Here is a 19,834-nt window from a genome sequence, read left to right as displayed (position 1 = left end):
TTGTAAGCAGCTATTTGGATCTTCACAATATTACTGCTCCTCATCCTCAGAAGTCTCTGAACTGTGTTTCCTTTCACAAAATCAAATGGCTGAATTGATTGTTTAATATCCCACACTCTAAAAGCACTGGCCATCAAAGTACAGACTGCGGAGTGTGAAATGTTGGAATCCAGCATGCGGCTACTCCCGCTGTCAGTCTTTTCAGGTCCAGTGCCATGTTTCGTATTTCTACATACAATGTAGAGGTGTGTGTGCGTGTGTGTGTATGTGTATATATAGAATTTGCTCAGTGAGCGTTTATATATAGTGTATACAGTACACTCACATATATACAGTAATATATACAGGGGTGGGCTAAAGTAGGTTTACAGTTGTTCATATGGAAAAAGACATACAGGTTATGATTATTACAAGGGACGTTCAAAAAGTTTCCACACTTTTATATTTTCGTTGGAAACGGTGAAGGTGGGAGGAGTAGTAATTGGTCGTGTCTGAGAGTGTCATGTGACTGGCAAAATTTCATCGCAAATGAAGGTGACTATGTAGAAAAGTGATGTCATTTGTTTTTGAAATTCTTAATAAACAGAGTTAAAAAAAAAGTGTGGAAACTTTTTGAACGTCCCTCGTAGAATACGTAGCTTTATTAACTTGATTTAAGTCTAAAGTGGCACAGAGATAGGCTTCATTAGATACAATCTTGCAAATGCTCAAATTGCTGGCCTCATGTACTCACAACTGTAAACCTACTTTTGCCCACCCCTGTGTATATAGAGAGCACTGAGCAAATTCTTAGCACCACTATAATACTAACACTGGGTTGGACCTCCTTTTACTCTCCAATTCTTCATAAGATGATAGAAATATTCCTTTGAGATTCTGCTTCACATTAACATTATTGCATCACACAATTTCTGCTAAATTTCCAGCTGCACGTTCATATTGTGAATCTCCTGTTCTACCACATCTCAAAGGCATTCTGCTGGATTCAGATCCAGTGACTGGGAAGGTCACTGAAGAACACTGAACACATCATCATGTCCATAAAACTAGATGGAGATAACTTTTGCTTTTTGTGATATGGGGCATTATCATGCTGAGAGTAACCATTAGAAGAGTAAATTGTGTCCATGAAGGGTTACATTTGGTCAACAATAATGCTGAAATAGGACGTGACATTTAAGCGATAATTGCTTGTGTGGCAGACTGCCATGGATCTTGCCCCACCGGGACACCTGGAACCCGGGAGGAACAGGAGAGGGGCAATACCTCCCCCTGGGTGTAAGAGGGCAGACCCCTGGATTCCATCAGGACCACAGAGCTGGGAAGCTCAGCCCTGTGGAGGTTTGTGGTTGCCACCAGGGGGCGCCTGGATGGGTCCTGAGCCAAAGACAACAGCACTTCCGCCACACCAGGAAGTGCTGCCAAAGCAGGAACAATGTACACCCGGAGTGCTTCCGGGTGCAAGGGCAGCACTTCCACCACACTAGGAGGAGCCGGATTCGGGAGGGAGACGATGGAGCTTGCGAGAGAGGAGTGGAGGTGGCTGCAGAGAAGGACAAAGGACAGCTTTGTGGTTTGTGCACAGTATTGTGTGTGCAGTATTTCAAATAAATACTGCGTGTTTTTGGGACATCTGGAGTCCGTGTCTGTCTGTTGCCGGGCTGATCTTTCACACTTGGTATTAACGAGCACACAATGCGCCAATTAAACACTCCCTGGACCATTACACTACCACCAGCCTGGACTGTTGACACAAGGCCAGTTGGGTGCATGGATTCATTCTGTTGGCTTTCTACCACTTACTGTATGTGCTTCAGCAGAAGTCGAGATTCAGCGAACCAGGCTACATTTTCCCAGTCTTCAGCTGTCCAGTTGGGGTGAGTCTGTGCCCACTGCAATCTCAGCTTTCTGTTCTTGGCTGACAGGGGTGGAACCCGACATGGTCTTCTGCTGTTATAGCTCTTCTGCCTGAAGGTTCGACGTGTTCTGCATACTGAGATGCTTTTCTACTCTCTGCAGTTGTACAGAGTGTTTATCTGAGTTATCGTAGCTTTTCTGTCTGCTTGAACATATCAGAGCTCTGTCTGGCCATTCTCCTCTGACCTCTCTCATCCACTAGGCGTTTCCGTCCGCAGAACTGCTGCTCATTGTACGTTTCTGTAAACGTAAACTCTAGAGACTGTTATGAGATAGCATCCCAGGAGATCAGCAGTTACTGAAATACTCAAACCAGACTGGCTTCTATAATCCTGCCATAGTTATAATCACTGAGACTGCGTTTTTTCAGCATTCTGGTGTTTGATGGGAACATGAACTGAAGCTCTTGACCTGCATCTGAATGATTTTAGGCATTGTTCTGCTGCCACAGCTTGGATAACTGAATGGGTAAGCAGGCGTTCCTAATAATTTGACCAGTGTGTGTACAACTATTTGGTCCTGATTGACTCACGGACTTGAGAAATTCTCAGCTATCAGCAGACAACCGAAGGAAAATGGCTTTCAGTAATGGATCAATCTCATGGCCCTGATGTCAAGAAAAATCCTGTGTTAACAAAAGGTAATGTAATGGTGAAGAAATCAGAGAAAACCACAAACAATGTTTCACATTTAATAGCTGAAAAGCGGCATCTTAGTGCTGGCCCACAGTAGTTACAGAATAGCTGAGATGTTTCTCAACACATCAACAGCAATGTGGTTAAATAAATAATTCTGTGACAGTAAAAATGACAGTAGTACATAGTTTTTCGAATTGAAGACTCTACTCTCCCCTTCGTTGATTAATCAAGAGTCCTGCCTTCATTTCAAAAGCACGATTCTGTGTAAAGGAGTTCCCTGTTTTTGGACTATTTTTATTTTCTGGAGTTATTCATTTAACAACATTTTAGCAAAAAATACAAACATTTTGCACACTGTGAGGATAGAACTGGATGACCTGACGTGTGGATTATGAGACACAAATAACATGAAATTATTTCATGGATGTTTATGAAATTGGTGTAGTCCTGCGATGGACATAATTGGGTCCTGTTCTACCAGAAATGCTTTTATGTCCATTCTCCACAAAAATGTGACATTAAACATTCTTCTTGGTGATCACTACAAACTACATACGGTAACATACAAAAAAAAATCATTTTTCGGTGGAATTTCCCTTAAATATTTTTTTGTTTTTTTAACAATTTAGAAATTTTCTCTGGTCTCTTAGTTATGTTTGCTCTGCCTGACTGAGTGAGGCAGGAAATAGTTTTGCCAGGAACCGTAACTAAAGAAAAGCACACTAACTGTCAGTGTTACTCAGTGTATACTCGGATGATTAGGAAACGCAAGGCGTAACCTTTATCCCATAACGATGATGACGTCACTTGCCATGCACTTCCAATTTGTTTCCTAAGCAACACAGAAGCAGACACTTCACAAAATGGTGGCACCCTTGGTTGAAACATAAAATTTGTATTAATAATAATTCAACTGTGTTAAATGTATTTCAAATAGAATACAAAACATTGAAAACTGGAATGTACACATTCTAAAACCTATCATGAGCATGAAAAGGTCCTCCAAAATACATCAGAGAAGCCAAAACGTGTAAATTGGATTAAATCATAACAGTGCCCTTGCTGACTGAATGCTGAACCGTGGGAGACGGGGCCACCAACAGGTCTGTGAGGTTTTTTGTTTTTTTATTCTCTGGTTTTTGAAATATCGCTTTCTCCAATTTTTTACTTATTTGGATTCCAAGTTTTTTTGTTTTTTTATATTTTGGCATGCTTTTTTCGGGTACCTTTTGTTTGCCTTTTTTTTTTTAATCATTTTATGATCTTTTTATTAATAACACAAATTTTATGTTTCACCCAAAGTTACATCCATGGTTAAAATTTGTTTTCTTGTTATTTTATCACTTTGTGGCTTTTAAAATATTATTTTTCATATTGTGTTAAAAATTCTACCTTTGGTTCTGTTCTGCATGTATTTTATTTATTTAATATGTTGTTGTTTGTTAATAATTTTTCAATTGTGAATTATATCAACTTTGTATATCTTAGCGTTCCCTGTTGTCTGCACTGACTCCTGTATGTGGAGCTCAGGAAGGGAGGGCCTCCTGATAATATATCTGGGAGACTGGACTGTGCCAGCTGTATAAAAGGAGACACTTCACTCACTTCAGCTATTTACTCACACTTACTACGTGGTGTTCAGGTGTCCATGTTGGAGTCGAGAGGTGATGGACAAAGCTGGCTTGGAAGGAAAGGAAGAGAGAGAAAAAGTAAAAAAAAGAATCATGTTTTTGAAGAGAACCTGTGAAGGTATCATTGTGAACAAATGGTCTTTTGAACCAGGGACTGGTTGTGCCTGAAGTTTGGGGCTCTGAATCAGTCCCAGAGGTCACACGTCAATCTTTTTTGCTCACAATAGTCCTTTGATATCAGTGTGTTATAAAACTGTTCATTGGCCCCCAGTAGACTGAATTTTTTGAAATTTGGTACATTTATTCTGCAAGGACATTAGTGGAGAAAGTTTCATTTTCATTGAGATATCTTAAATATCTTGAAATTTCATAAACTCAAGAGTTATGAAACTGATTAATTTTTGAATCTAACATAAAACAGAGAGGCATTCTGTGAAACTACCACAAACCAATATGGGCTACGTTTTAACTACATGACATTTTAAAATACTTTCCAAACCAGGTATTCTATGCACTCTGCTGATTCATGTATTTCCATTCTATTATCATCTTTACCTTAAGGTCTGACACAGTGCTACGTTTTTATCCATCTTGTTTCATTGTGCCTCACTCAGGAACCAGCTAGTCATTCAGTGTGATGTGGGTCTGGAGTCTACTGCAGGAGTATCAGGAACACCTCATGAACCAAACCTGGATGGGGTGACAAACATCTACTAAAAAAAAGTTATCATGGGCAGCACAGAGGGACAGCAGACATCATTTCAGCATCTTAAAATGATCTGACCTTCGATTAAGTCTCAACTCTAGTGCCATCTGTTTCGGAGTTTGTAGCCTATACCCGAGTTTGGGGAGATTTTTTACAAAGATGTTGCAGATTACAAAAATTATATTTACAGCAAGTCTTAAAAATGTATCAGATTTAAAGCTTACAGTACTAGACTATGCAGCGAGAATCTGAAGCGCTGCCAAGTGCCTGCATAACAGAAACTGACTGGGTTGTAGCGATGTAGAATATTTAAACATTGATAATGGAGCAGACCCCTCAGAGACTGAATACAATTACTGTATGCAAGTCAAAATTAATGAAACTCATCTTATTCAAGAAAGCCATTTTTACATTCAGAAAACAGAGCTCTAATTAAGGAATAATTCTAATTAGGAGGAATGAACTTCCCATTAAAAGCCTGTCTAGAACAAATACCAGCAGCTGTTGCAGTCCTTTAGGGTGTGTGTTTATCAATAGCTGTTGTACCTGCACGTGCAGCGCTGTCTGAAAGAATTACAAAAATAAAAAAACAGGAATCCTACGTATGATCCATCCACTTCATGGATACTTCTGTTACAAAGAAGCACAGAGTCCTGGTGTGGAAAGAACACCTATAGATGAAGAAAATTCTGTTTTTTAATTGTTTGCTGGCCTTGCACTGATCGGCACACACCTGGTAGTCAGCGCCGCTACCAAACATGTACTGTGCAGTTTGAGTCGGGCATTGCCCATTTTGCCGAGGCTGTGTAGTGGCACACAATGTTGAGACAGCAGATTTAATGTTGATTGAGAAATTCAACTGCACCCTCCACCTGCATTCCAGCATAAATGGCTGAACTACAGTATGAGCCAACACTTTGGTTAGCTCTGTACTTCATTTAATAACAGAGGTGTAAATCAGAGTTGAGATGGCACTTCTGCATAGACTATTTTAGACTTTAAGGTGCCCAGATGGATATTCATCTTAGGCTTGTAACTGTTTATCCAGTCCACAATTACTTCTTCAGATGGACAACAGTGTTCTGCATGAATTTCTTTGGTAACTAAAATACTGTAAATAAGCATGCATAATGTGTTTTATTTGGAGGCATGAGACAATGCACTTGGCTGGCAATAAAATTCATATTACAATTCAGGACTCACAGTACTACATTTCTACAATATGAAATTTTCAAAAAAGAAATGCAATGTATGTTTATTGTTTCTTACAACTTCTTCTTCTTTCAGCTGCTCCCGTTAGGGGTTGCCACAGTGGATCATCTTCTTCCATATCTTCTTGTCCTCGTCATCTTGTTCTGTCACACCCACCACCTGCATGTCCTCTGTCACCACATCAGAGGTGGGTAGTAACGAGTTACATTTACTCCATTACATTTACTTGAGTAACTTTTTAAAAAAATTGTACTTCTAAGAGTAGTTTTACTGCACCATACTTTTTACTTTTACTTTAGTACACATTAGATACTCATATTTTTGTCAGAGAGAAGTCACCAGTGGATCTACTGCATGACTGTTTCACCAATCAGACGTAGCAACAATAATCACATGACTCTGTTTCACCAATCAGACATAGCCATGCAGTCACATGACCAAACACAAACTTCCTGCGTCTGCAGCCTGTGAGAGACTTTTAGTGATGTGCGGCTCCTGTTCACTGCTAAATGGTCACAGCTTCACTGCAAAAACCTTGAGAGCCAACTCCTGCTGAAGCTTAACCATCACTTCACTGAGTGAAGAACAAACACGTGTTAACCAAACATATACAGACACAGACAGTCATGGCAAAGTGAGACTTCTTGTACGTGCGTAAGCTGCCTTGTTCTAATGTTATTTTCTGTCAGCTGTGCTATTTGGAGGGCAAGTGTGTGACGATGCCGGTCCCCTACAGCCTCTTTTCTTTTCTCCTTTTCTTTGATTCCCCCTTCTTTTTTTTTTGTGCCGACCCGTATATATTATAGCAGTAGACGCTTTTATCGACCTCTTGAACCCTCAGGTACCACACCAAATACCAGGTAAAAGTCCAAGACTTATTAATTTTATAATAATTACGTGCACAAAGCACCCTCCACTCCACACTACACATACAATAAATCAATACTATTCTCTATAATCACAATACCAATCCTCCTCTCCTAGACACTTCGCCACCCTTCCTCCCAGCTCAGCTCAGTGTCTGGGCTTTCCCAGAGTCCTTTTATACCCCCTGACCCGGAGGTGTTCCTGTCCAACAGTCCACAAGTCCTTATTAGTCCCGGGTCAGGGTAAAAGTCCTTTTCTTCAACCTGGAAGTACGCCATTTCTCCTGTTCATGTGACCAGGACGTACTTCCAGGTTATAGGGCACATAACAGTCTGACAGCCCCCCTACAGCGACTCCCGGTGGCCCCCATGGTATCCAGCAGGGTTGCACATACAAACTACAAGGTCCATGAGGCCCTGCTGGAATTCGGGGAACCTCCATGCTGTTGGGAGAGCTTCACCTGGCGGCCTGGAGGGGTGGGCCGGAATATTTAGCCGGCCATCCATCACGATATACAGTCCCGTCTCCATGAGCCTTAATCACATGCCGCAGAAAGCCAATGAAGCAATTGAGGATGATCGCACCAACTACCTCATTAACTCCCCACGGTCGTGCAATTGCGCCTACGGAGAGTGACATGGCTTTATGGATTTGAAACTGGCCTTTTTTTTTTTTTTTTTTTTTTGAAGCTGCGGACCCGCTACACCGCAAAGTGTCAGTGTACAGTATATCTTGTCACTGTAAGTAGTTTGCACTGTTCAAACATACATGTTACCTACTGTAGGTATTGGCTTCAAAAGCCTTGTTGTGAAAAACTGAGATTTGGAACTTTGTGTTATTTGTGCATCTTTATTTTGTAAAGATGTTATTTATTTTTACTCATTTTTTATTTTATTATTTGGAAACAGCAGAATTTGCACATTATTTTATATTTTTGCCTGTCTTATTACAACATTTCTAAAAAATAAATAATTTATTATGTTCAAACAGTTACTCTGTACTTGAGTAGTCTTTTCACCAAATACTTTTTTACTCTTGAGTAATTTTTTGGATGACTACTTTTTACTTCTACTTGAGTAATATTATTTTGAAGTAACGCTACTAAACTTGAGTACCATTTTTGGCTACTCTATCCACCTCTGCACCACATCCATAAACCTTCGCTTAGGCCTTCCTCTTTTCCTCTTCCCTGGCAGCTCTATCCTTAGCATCCTTCTCCCAATATACTCAGCATCTCTCCTCTGCACATGTCCAAACCAACGCAATCTCGCCTCTCTGACTTTATCTCCAAACTGCCCAACTTGAGCTGACCCTCTAATGTCCTCATTTCTAATCCTGTCCATCCTCGTCACACCCAATGCAAATCTTAGCATCTTTAACTCTGCCACCTTCAGCTCTGTCTCCTGCTTTCTGGTCAGTGCCACCGTCTCCAACCCATATAACATAGCTGGTCTCACTACCGTCCTGTAAACCTTCCCTTTCACTCTTGCTGATATCCATCTGTCACAAATCACACCTGACACTCTTCTCCACCCATGCCACCCTGCCTGCACTCTCTTTTTCCCCTCTCTGCCACAATCCACATTACTCTGTACTGTTTCTTACAACTAGGCATTCTTAAATCAAAAAACTGCAAACAATTCAAATCAGTGCACAACTACACAAGTTTTATTGCAAGCTTTTTCCTTTTTGTTAAAATAAAATAATCTTAAATATTAGCAGAAAAAAATTGCATTGGATGTGTTACATGTTGATTAGTACATCCAATTAAGAATTTTACTGGCATAATCCATTTTGTTATGGCTGGAACACAAGTCTTTGGCCTAAAAAGCCACTACCAGACACTCTTAATATCAGTTTCTTCTTGACTGGTCCTCTCTTCATTATGCAGCCTCTGTGTCTTATGATCAACCACAGGCAAAATGACATCCCAGAGATGGCTCTTCAAGGTTCCATCTACAGTAAATAACCAAATTCAAACAAGGAGCTTAAAATTAACAACTGGCAACCTTGATAGACAAAATCTTGTCAAGACAATTCAATCTTTCATAAACGTGAACAAAAAAAGACAGTGTAGTAACAGAATGAGGTACAGCTCTGTTACGGGCAAATCAAGAAGAGTTGTCAAGACGTAACAAGAGGCTGATACATTAAGGTTTAAGAAATCAGCAACCAAAGTAAAAGGGAAAGATGAACTCATAAAACTCATTGCCACAGAAATTTACGGAAGCCGAGAGAGGATGTGCAATATCGTTATTTAAAATTTTTTCCTTGAAATAACGGACTAATTTTATCAAGATCTTGAGAAAATTAACTTTGTTTTCTTGAGATAACAGAATAATTTTACCGAGATCTCAATAAAACAAAAGATCTTGTTTTCTCGAAATTATGAAATAATTTTTTCTAACGTTTAATGTTTAGCTTATTGAAGCCATGTCCTGTTTGAAATGGCAGAAAAGCAGAACTGTATTGATAAGCGTGTCACATTTTTGTTCAATCAAGGGCTGACGCAGGCTGAAATATGTTTATGCCTTAGTTTAGAAAATAATAATATTAGTGTCTGTTATTTAAGAAGACGGTTAGAAAGGCTTCAGCTGTATAGGCAGCGCAATCTATGCAAGCCTGATGCCAGGAGCAAAGGTTAAGTTTTGTTTTCTCGACATCTCGATAAAATTAGTCTGTTATCTCGAGGAGACAATTTAAAAAAATAACGATATCGCATGTCCTCTCTAGGCTTCCGTAGAAATTAGTTTTCCCAAACTAAGTACATCTTTTCCCCTATGAATCACTATTCAGACAACAATTGATACACACACAAAGAAGATGCCCCTTGGTGATACCTACATCCATCCATTAATTTATTTCCCAAACCCACATATCCAGAACAGGGTCGCAGGAAAGCTGGAGTCTATCTTAGTAAGCATGGGGCAAAGCAGGAACAATGCCTGGAGAGGGTGACAGTTTATCATTGGGTAAACACTAGTGATGTCAGTCAGTCAGTCATTGTCCAACCCGCTATATCCTAACACAGGGTCACGGGGGTCTGCTGGAGCCAATCCCAGCCAGCACAGGGTGCAAGGCAGGAACAAACCCTGGGCAGGTCGCCAGCCCACCGCAGGGCACACACACACCAAGCACACACATGGGACAATTTAGGACGGCCAATGCACCTAACCTGCATGTCTTTGGACTGTGGGAGGAAACCCACACAGACACAGGGAGAACATGCAAACTCCACACATGGAGGACCCAGGTAGTGAACCTGGGTCTCCTTACTGCGAGGCAACAGTGCTACCACTGTGCCAGTGAAATCAGGGAAATGTTTGATGACTTTGCCATACTCCACAAAATGCATTGAACTCAATGGGGAAGGAGTAGCTAAATTTGGTATGAGAGGATTATAATGGTGCATGAGGACTAAGGTAGAATTTGCCAAATATATTGGATCAATTACTGAGCTGTGAGGCAGGAGTGCCAACCACTATGCCACCATGCTTCAAACAAAATACAACAAATGTTCACAAAATAGCAATTAGTTAAAAAGGATCAGTGTTTTTTAACTTCCAAATCACAACAAAAATTTTTGTTGGTCTGCGAGAATCAGGCAGGGCATGTATTTTATAATGCAGTCATTCCCACCTGCAAATGCACGAAAAGCAGGCAAAGGAATGGCAGCAGTCTGCCTCAGTTCCTCCCTCAAACTATTTCAGATCTACTGTAAATAATTCTAGCAACCTAGAACTTTCCAATCTATTTCTGATCTAAAGTTAGTAGTACTAGCGTTTTGTACCATGTTAGCCATTATGAATGTAGTGAGAAGTCAAGCAAAATGATACCTTTTATTGGTATTGCATGAAGAAGGGGCCTGAGTTGCCTCAAAAGCTTGCATATTGTCATCTTTTTACTTAGCCAATAAAAGGTGTCATCTTGTTTGACTTCTCACTGATCTAATGTTAATAATTCTAGTAACTCAAAACTCCCAACAGATTCTAAATTGACCCCAGACATGGGACAGTGAGGGTCGGCTCCATGCTACCAGTTCCCTCCAGGAGCTTCTTGAACCCAACATCGCCTGTAACATATCTGAAGAAAGAGCTTGTGGATGAGGACACGCACACAATGCAAGGGGAAGGTGCAGAAAAGGTGCCAAGTTGCTTTTATTAAAACAAACAAATCCAAACAGTGTTCAAAGTGCAGTGCAACAAAAGTGTTCAATAAATACATAATCCAATAAAGAAAAAATGCAGTTGTAGTTGAGCATAAAAATCCAAAGAAATAATCCATTAGAAACGAGGTTAAAACAATGTAGGAGTCTCCTTTAAAATTCTCAGTCCCCAGTGCTTCCCTTTAAAAACTGACGCCTCTCTGGCTTATCCTACTCGGACCTCGGAGCTCAGAGAGACGTCAGCCAACGCATGCAGACACGCTTTCACTCCGGGCCCGTTCCACAAGGAGCCACCGCTGCTGATCCTGGCTCCACCCAATGGGAGTACTCTCCTGAGCATGATGGTTGCTAGTGACCCTTCAGCCCCCTCCTAGGCACTGGCCACACATGCTCCTCCCTGGGACTCCATTCCCGTCTGCCTGCTTCTCTCTTATACCGGCTCACTTCGGCTCCTGCCTTCCTTCTCCTCACTTTAACATCCGTCCTTTTTTTTTTTTCTCGTGCTGGCTCTCTTTACATGTCTCTGTGGAGTTCAGCATCTTCATTGCACACCACTGAAACCTGATGAAGCAATTGGGACAGACCTGGTGCACCTCACTCCAATTACTTCACACCCATAGAGACAGAGACAGAAGTTTCATTATTTATTTATTATAACCGGGCTCCCAATTATCAAGCTGCTGACCTGCCATACCACAAGACACTGCCAGACTGCATTCAGGATCCATTAAGAAGGTTAACAGAATGTCAGGTTATATAGCGCCTTGATGTGTGGAGTACAAGTCACAGGAGGTTCTGCACAACCTTTATAATGCACTGGCTAGGCCTCATCTGGAGACCTGTGTGCAGTTTTGGTCTTCAGGCTACAAAAAGGACACAGTAGCACTAGAAAAGGTCCAGAGAACAGCAACTAGGCTGATTCAGGGGCTACAGGGGATGAGTTATGAGGAATGATTAAAAGAACTGAGACTTTACAGTTTAAGGAAAAGAAGATTAAGAGAAGACCTGACTGAAGGGTTTAAAATTATGAAGGGAATTAGTCCAGTGGACCGAGACGGTGACTTTAAAATGAGTTCATCAAGAACATGGGGACACAGTTGGAAACTTAAGGGTAAATTTCACACAAACATTAGGAAGTTTTTCTTTACACAGAGAACCATTGACACTTGGAATAAGTGACCAACTAGTGTGGCAGACAGGAGGACTTTAAGGACCTTCAAAACTCGACTTGATGTTATGTTAGAAGAATTACGTGGACAGGACTGGCAAGCTCTGTTGGGCTGTTCTCGTCCACATTGTTCTAATGTTCTCTCTGTGTGTTGTGTGTGTGTGGGAGATTGTAGGTGTCAGTGAGCTCTTGTCCTTTTCTTTTTTTGCTACTTTAAGTTTATCATTTAATGGAAAAAATGTTTCGTGGTTAGTGTGTCAATTGGATCAGTACCCTTGAAGCAATTAATGTGGTTTTTCCTTGGCAATGTATCTATTTTGTGGCTGACAAACCAGTATCATTCTGATTTTCTGTCTATTCTCTTATTTTTTTGTTTTCTTTATCAATAATAATGCAAAGGTGTCTCCATATTTAAGACAAGAATAATTATCAGTAATTTGCTTAGACAGAAACACTGGAACAGACACCAGGAGCAGGTGATTGGCTTTCCTACTGGAGAACACACTGAAAGGTGTTTCTTTCCCTGTCCTCCCAGTAGGTTCAGGAGTTGCACACGGCTCCTCGCATGCTGTGCTGTCAGAGAGAAGGGAGGGAAAACATCATGTTACAGAAAACAGCAGTACAGTCAGTCTGTCAGTCATTATCCAACCCGCTACATCCTAACACAGGGTCACGGGGGTCTGCTGGATCCAATCCCAGCCAATACAGGGCATAAGGCAGGAACAAATCCCAGGCAGGGCACCAGCCCACCACAGGGCACACGCACACACACACAAGAGACAATTTAGGGTTGCCAATGCACCTAACCTGCATGTCTTGGGACGGTTGGAGGAAACCAGAGCACCCGCAGGAAACCAACACAGACACAGGGAGAACATGCAAACTCCACACAGGGAGGACCTGGGAAGCGAACCCAGGTCTCCTTACTGCGAGGCAGCAGCACCATCATGCTGCCCACAGCAGTACATTGTTATTGTATTCTTAAATTATTTTTCCCCAGACCAAACCTGGATTTTCACATTTTTGGACCCCTTCCAAATAAGTCCTAAAATGCCCTGATACATGCATTTCTTGAGATTTCTTGACTCTAGCCCGAGTTCCAGTTTTCAACATACACAATTTGTATTAAAGTTCAGTACTTTTAACATGGCCATGGGATGGTGGTCACTCTAATAGAAGTAAACACACTTGATTGATATTCAACAATGTTTAAGTGTCTTTTAAATCCTTACAGAATGAAATGGGAACCAATGTTCTCTTTATTGCTAGTTTATGGAAAATATACAGTATTATCATTCCCTTGAAACAAAGAGTAAAAGAGGCTCATTTTCTCTTTCTCTGCCCATGTTAGCCAACTGTCCAATGTGGGTTAAATCTGTACAGATGTATTCACATGAAAAAAGGAAGAAAAGGACAAAGTTCAGGCTTTAGCTGAGATGGCTATGTGAAGACACCAATGAAGACAATCAGATATTACAGTACATTAATGTAGTACACATTGCACACCTTTGTATACTGATGAATACTGTAGAACTTTTTATATGTCATGCTGGATGCTACCTTGCAATACTGAAATTTAATTTTTTATTTACTCTCCTCTTCATTTTGTTATTGACAGAACTGGCATAAATTGGAATTCCAAAATAGTGCTTACATGTGGCAAATACACTAAACTGAGGGAAGAGGTGTCAGACAGGGGACAGTGTCTTATGGAGCATACCAGTTTAAATTAGCAACAAATCAGCAAATAGAAAGCAACGTCTGCAGCCATATGGTATCACTAATAATAGGGAGACAAAGTAAACATATCTTCCAACTTTCAAGCCAATGTAAAAATGAGTAAAAACAATAATGGCAAAACACATTAGTAAAAAAAAAAACATTTTGGAAGGGAATTCACATTTCTTTGCTCTTTTATTCATTCCTTTATAAGAAACCAATCATAAATAATTAACAAATAAACAAAATTATAAATAAAATTAACAAAAGCATTTTAAAATAATGCAAAATGGAAGCACTTAAAAACTAGGGCATGTTGAAATAAACACTATTCTCATTTTTATCAAATAGCTTATTCATGACCTATAGTATGGTGATGCACTCAGTTTCCATCATTAGGACATAACACATTATACAGGCCAAAAGTAAAAACTTTCAAACAGAACATGTTATTTTACTACTCACAATCTGTTTAAGCCCTTTGCCTTCTCAAAGAGATCTGCAAGCTTGCCCATGGACAAGAATCAAGATGGAAGGTGAGGGCAATTGAAGCATAATGTTTGTCATCACTAAAATGCCCACAGCCACCCCCCTGAGAATGGCTAACGTGACATGAAGCACAAGGATGTTTGGGGCAGATGCCAGGAAGATTGTTTCCAAGCCTGGACTGTGATGAATACTTTATGTTGGATTTTCAGAACAAGAAAAAAATGTTAAAGTGTACATTAGTTAAACATTGCACAGCCAAATATTTTTCTTAAGTTAACTTTGTAGATGTAGAAAAACTAGTACAGTGGAACCTCTAGATACGAGTTTAATTCGTTCCAGCACTGAGCTTGTATAGCGAATTTCTCGTATCTAGAACAAACGTCCCCATTGAAAATAATGGAAATCCAGTTAATCCGTTCCGCATCCCAAATATATTAACATAAAAATCAATTTTCCTAACAAATAACACTGATAAATTATATATACTGTAGTCTACCTTTAATAAATAACACTGGTAAATAATATAACTGATTATTAAAAGAATCAAAACAGGTGTCCAAAGTGCAGTAGAGCATTCAATAAATCTTTAAATAAATAATCCTTAAAACAGTTGTGAAGTGGAGGTTTAAAGTACATAAGAATAACAATCCTTTAACACGAGGTTAAAACGTCAACAGGAAGCAGTCTTCAAAAAACAGATGACAATCCCCGGTGCTTCTTCTCTGTTAGCGTCTCACCTGCTTCTCCCATGCGGGCTCTGCAACAGGCGAGACACTTAATGCAGCTGACCTTCTCTACACCGTCCTGCTTCAGCTGTTTGGCTCGCCTGTTCAGCTACACGCGAGCCTGTACTCGCTCGCTCTCTTGCACCGACTTCCTACTGCTGCGGATTCCTGCCTCCTCCTGCAACCTCCGTTCTCTCTCCTCTCCTCTCTTTTCTTTTACTTCTTCTCCCCCTTAACCGGCTCGCGCTTCTCTATATATGCGGGGAAGACATGGCAGCTGCTAGGGTTACCACTTTTAATACAAAAAAATAAGGGACGCATACGTATTGATTCAAAACGGGACGCGCAATTTCATTCTCAAATACGGGACGATTCCGTATTTTAAAGGACGGGTGGCAATCCTGCCCAGCCCATCAGCCACAGGACAAATCATGGATGTGGGCAGTTTCCCACCTGTGCACTTAGGTGAGAAACGCAGACACCGCAGATCGCCCTGCGGCTCGCTACAGCTACCACGCCCCCTCGCTAAGCCGCGAGCTATACCCACAGCCTGGCTCGTGGCTCGTTACGTGAGCCAATGCTCGTATTTAGATCTGAATTTTTCGCTCATACTTTCCTCGTATTTTGAATTTCTCGTATACAGAGGTGATCGTATCTCGAGGTTCCACTGTAATATATCTTTCTTTCTTTCTTTCTTTCTTTCTTTCTTTCTTTCTTTCTTTCTTTCTTTCTTTCTTTCTTTCTTTCTTTCTTTCTTTCTTTCTCTTTCACCATATCATACAATAGCAAATCATACATGGAACAAACTGTCCATAACAGCAATAAAAAGACAGTATATATTTCACTCTTTTACCTAAATATTACCTCAAAGGTGAAAGCACTGAGACATCCGAGTGCTATTTCTCTCCGCATCTGAACTTGTTTAGATCACAGTATGACCTCTGCTTGACATGTTCTTTTCCTATCATTAATTCCTGCTTTATCGTTTGCAGTGACTCACCAACACTTCTAACTTTCCTACGCTTCTTCCATCTCTGCAAGTTAAATTACCACCTAATACTCTAGAACTCCAGGTAAATGGGATTCAAGTTTCAAATCATAACATGTATGCACAGCAATCTTAACAAACAAGCCCCATGAACAAAAATGTTCAGAACAAAAGAAACAAAAGTGCTATTGCAGTAAATCACTGCATAAAAATATGTGCTTCTCTATGTAGTGAATGGAATGGCAACTACAGCGGATGACAATCATTCCTAAAAAGAAGAAACATTTTATTTCTGGCAACACCCTGTATATTTTTCTAAGGAAAATATATTAAATAAATCATTTTAAAGTAGCTGTAAGCCAGCATTGTGTGATTTTTGGTTTCTTCTATTTGTAAAACTCTACTGCAAAGTACCAAGGCTGTGATTACCTACAGCAGTTTTGATTTGGAGCATGTGCACATAATTCTTAATCAAAATATGCTCATATTTTCATTCTTCCCTTTTTAACAAACAGATATTGTTAATAAGAACATTAAAACATTTCTAAAACACAGAAACTCCTTGCTGCAGTAGTGCTGTTGAAAGAATATACTAAAATAAAAATAAAAAATAAATCTAAACAATATAAAATAAAGTGCTTGCATTTCAGGTGATTTTTGCCAAAAGCAAACAAACCCTACAAAAGCAACAGTCTTCTGTGGTGATTTGTATAAAATGTTTTCCTTCTTTTTCTTTTCTTTTCTTTTCATTTCATTTTGTTGCTTACGACTTGATCTTTCCTTATTGTTTCCCAGACGTTTCAAGATTAACCAAAGAGAATCCCGCTGTTCAAGATACTGCCAAAAAATAAAAATATGTTAAAACCTTGTAAAAAGTCATAAACATAGCAGTGAAAACAGACATTTTTCTGCACTCGAGAATTCTCTGGATCAATTTAAAACCAAGCATTATTTAGATCAAAGTTGCACACTGTTGTTAAAGCTGGAGGGCAAACAGTGTCATCAGTGTTGTGATTTTGAGATTTCAAATAGAAAGACATGTATTTTTGTTTTAAAAAAACATTAAAAGAACAAAATACAGTGAACAAAACTAAAGTTCAAGTTCAAGTTGGGGAGCATACACTGGTACAGTGTGTTGCCGCACCCACTACACGACGAAACAACTCAGGATCCCATTTGGCAACCCCCCAGGTAGACACGTGGTCCAGTCCCACCCTCCGGAAATGACCGTCTATCTGCCGTAGCCAGGTGTTACGTGGGCAACCCCTTGGCCAGGTCCAGCCACTCGGGTTCCCAACAATGAGGATCTTACGAGCCAGATCAACCTTGGGGAAACGCGCCACATGGCCGTAGTGCCGTAACTGACGCTCCCTCACAATGCAGGTACTGTGCCTCATTCGGGACTCCATGAACAACACAAAATCAAACCAACGATACCCAAAGATATAGTACAAGGGACACAGTACTAAAGGAGTCCAGTCTTCATCTCAGGTCACTGGATAGCATCCATGTCTCACAACAATATAGCAAGATAGGAAGCACCAGGACTCTAAAGACTTGGACCTTTGTCCTTTTGCATAGATATTGGGAGCGCCACAAAGACAAACCCCTTTCCAGCGACCTCATGACCCCCCCATGCTCTCCTAATCCATCTAGTCCAGTCTTCATCTCAGGTCACTAAAAACTAAAACCTGCTTAGAATGCTAGCGAGACAGTGACATTTACAACTGTTGCAAACTTTCTACCTGCTGTATTTTATGATTATGATTTATTAATTATTGATTTATTAATTATTCTTGAGGAGAATTCAATTTTGTTAAAAACGTTGGTCTCTGTGTCATTTTTAACAAAATATTTTTTTTTTATCATTATTTTGCATTTATGCGTCACCTCTGGTGCTCATGTAACCCTTTTTGTCACATCAATAATGCAACGACGGCTACATATACATTTGGTGGTGGCAACACAAAGAGTTATCCTTTGGTGGATAAAGACACTCATTATTGAAGTTCTCTGTAGCTTAGCTTCTAGAAACAAGTAGCAAAGTTCATTTTGTTTTTTTAAATTTTGGCTTTGTTTTCAAAAGAAAATCTTTTTGGTCCCCCACTTCACCTTGGCACTTGGTTTATTTTTATCTTCACTGTTTTGGCCCTTACCTGCCTGACTAGATTTTTGGGGCCTTGCTGTTCACCTTCCAGTCCTTTAGCTTTGACAATAATCTTCATGTACACCAAGTGTGCACATAACACAGTAAATTTGCCCTCACATTAGATACAGCAGTTTATGAACCAAGTGCCACAAGTAATTGCTTTTTTAATGCAAGTTTTTCTTAGTTTTTGCTCTGTTTAATACACTCATGTGCACATCAGCAATACCCAATTTCCATCTTCTTTGATTTACATCAAGAAATTACTGAAAGGTGTTGAGCTTGTCACATTTTTTCAGAATAATAGATGCGTGTACACTTTATGATTTAGTCAACAACGAAATGACATACAGAAGGCACAAAACAGGGTCTTATGGAGAGAAAAAACATGGTGATGACCAGACTGCATCACTTAACACCAATGTAGTAAACCGGGGCTTGCAGTGGGAAGCAACTTCTGTTATAAGCATGAAAGCAGGCAGTCCAGCAGGATAACACAGATGCCATCACTGTCTAGAAGGACTAGACTAATAAAGGACAGGTGGGGTCCTGCTGACAATGAGAGCATACACAGTCTAAACCAGGGGTCGCCAGCTCCAATCCTGGAGGACCACCGTAGCTGCAGGTTTTCATTCTAACCCTTTTGTTTAATGAGTGCCCTGTTTGTAGTGCTAATTAACTTCTTGTGAATTCGTTGTAATTAAATTGCTTTTTAAAGACTTGTTCCCCTGAATTTCTCCATTGTTCCTCTGAATTGCTTCATTTCTTTCCTTAAACGGCACCCAAACAGAAATGAAATATGAAGTGAGTGAGCCAACAGAAGAGCAACTAAGTCAGAGCCTCAAACTCCAACCAGCTGCTTAATGAGGTGCCAATTCTTGTTATTAATTAAACCCGTTTGTTAATTCCGTGGCTTGTTGCTGCTCTCGTGGTGCAATAGCAGACATTTCCAAAATTATTGATTTTCACTTTTCTAAAAGCTCAGTTACAATGTTATGTGAACCCAAGAACTTCACCTTTCTTTATTTTCAGATATTGCACTTTGGACACTAGTTGTTTTGGCTTATTTTGTATCTCATTATTCTTTTTCTGCTAATTAAGGAAAAAGAAACAATTAAGGGGGTCTGAGTCTTCAAGAGCAAGTCAATTAAAATGAATTCAAAAGAAGATAATTAGCAGCAAAATTGGGTCACTCATTAAGAAAAGGGTTAGAAAGAAAACCTGCAGCCACGGTGGTCCTCATCACCAGGACCGGAGTTGGCGACCCATGGTCTAAAGCAGGGGTAGGCAACGTCGGTCCTGGAGTGCCACAGTATGTGCAGGTTTTTGTTCCAACCCAGTTCCTTAACGAGAACTCAATTATTGCTGATGAAGCACATATTGCTTAAGTGACATTTTAATGCTTCATTTTAGTGGTCTCGCTTGTTAAGGTTCTCCAACCTTAATTGCTTATTTCAATCTTA

This window comes from Erpetoichthys calabaricus, chromosome 16 (genome assembly GCF_900747795.2).
Source record: "Erpetoichthys calabaricus chromosome 16, fErpCal1.3, whole genome shotgun sequence".
Lineage (NCBI taxonomy): Eukaryota > Metazoa > Chordata > Cladistia > Polypteriformes > Polypteridae > Erpetoichthys > Erpetoichthys calabaricus.
Note: the sequence above shows the minus strand (reverse complement) of the source record.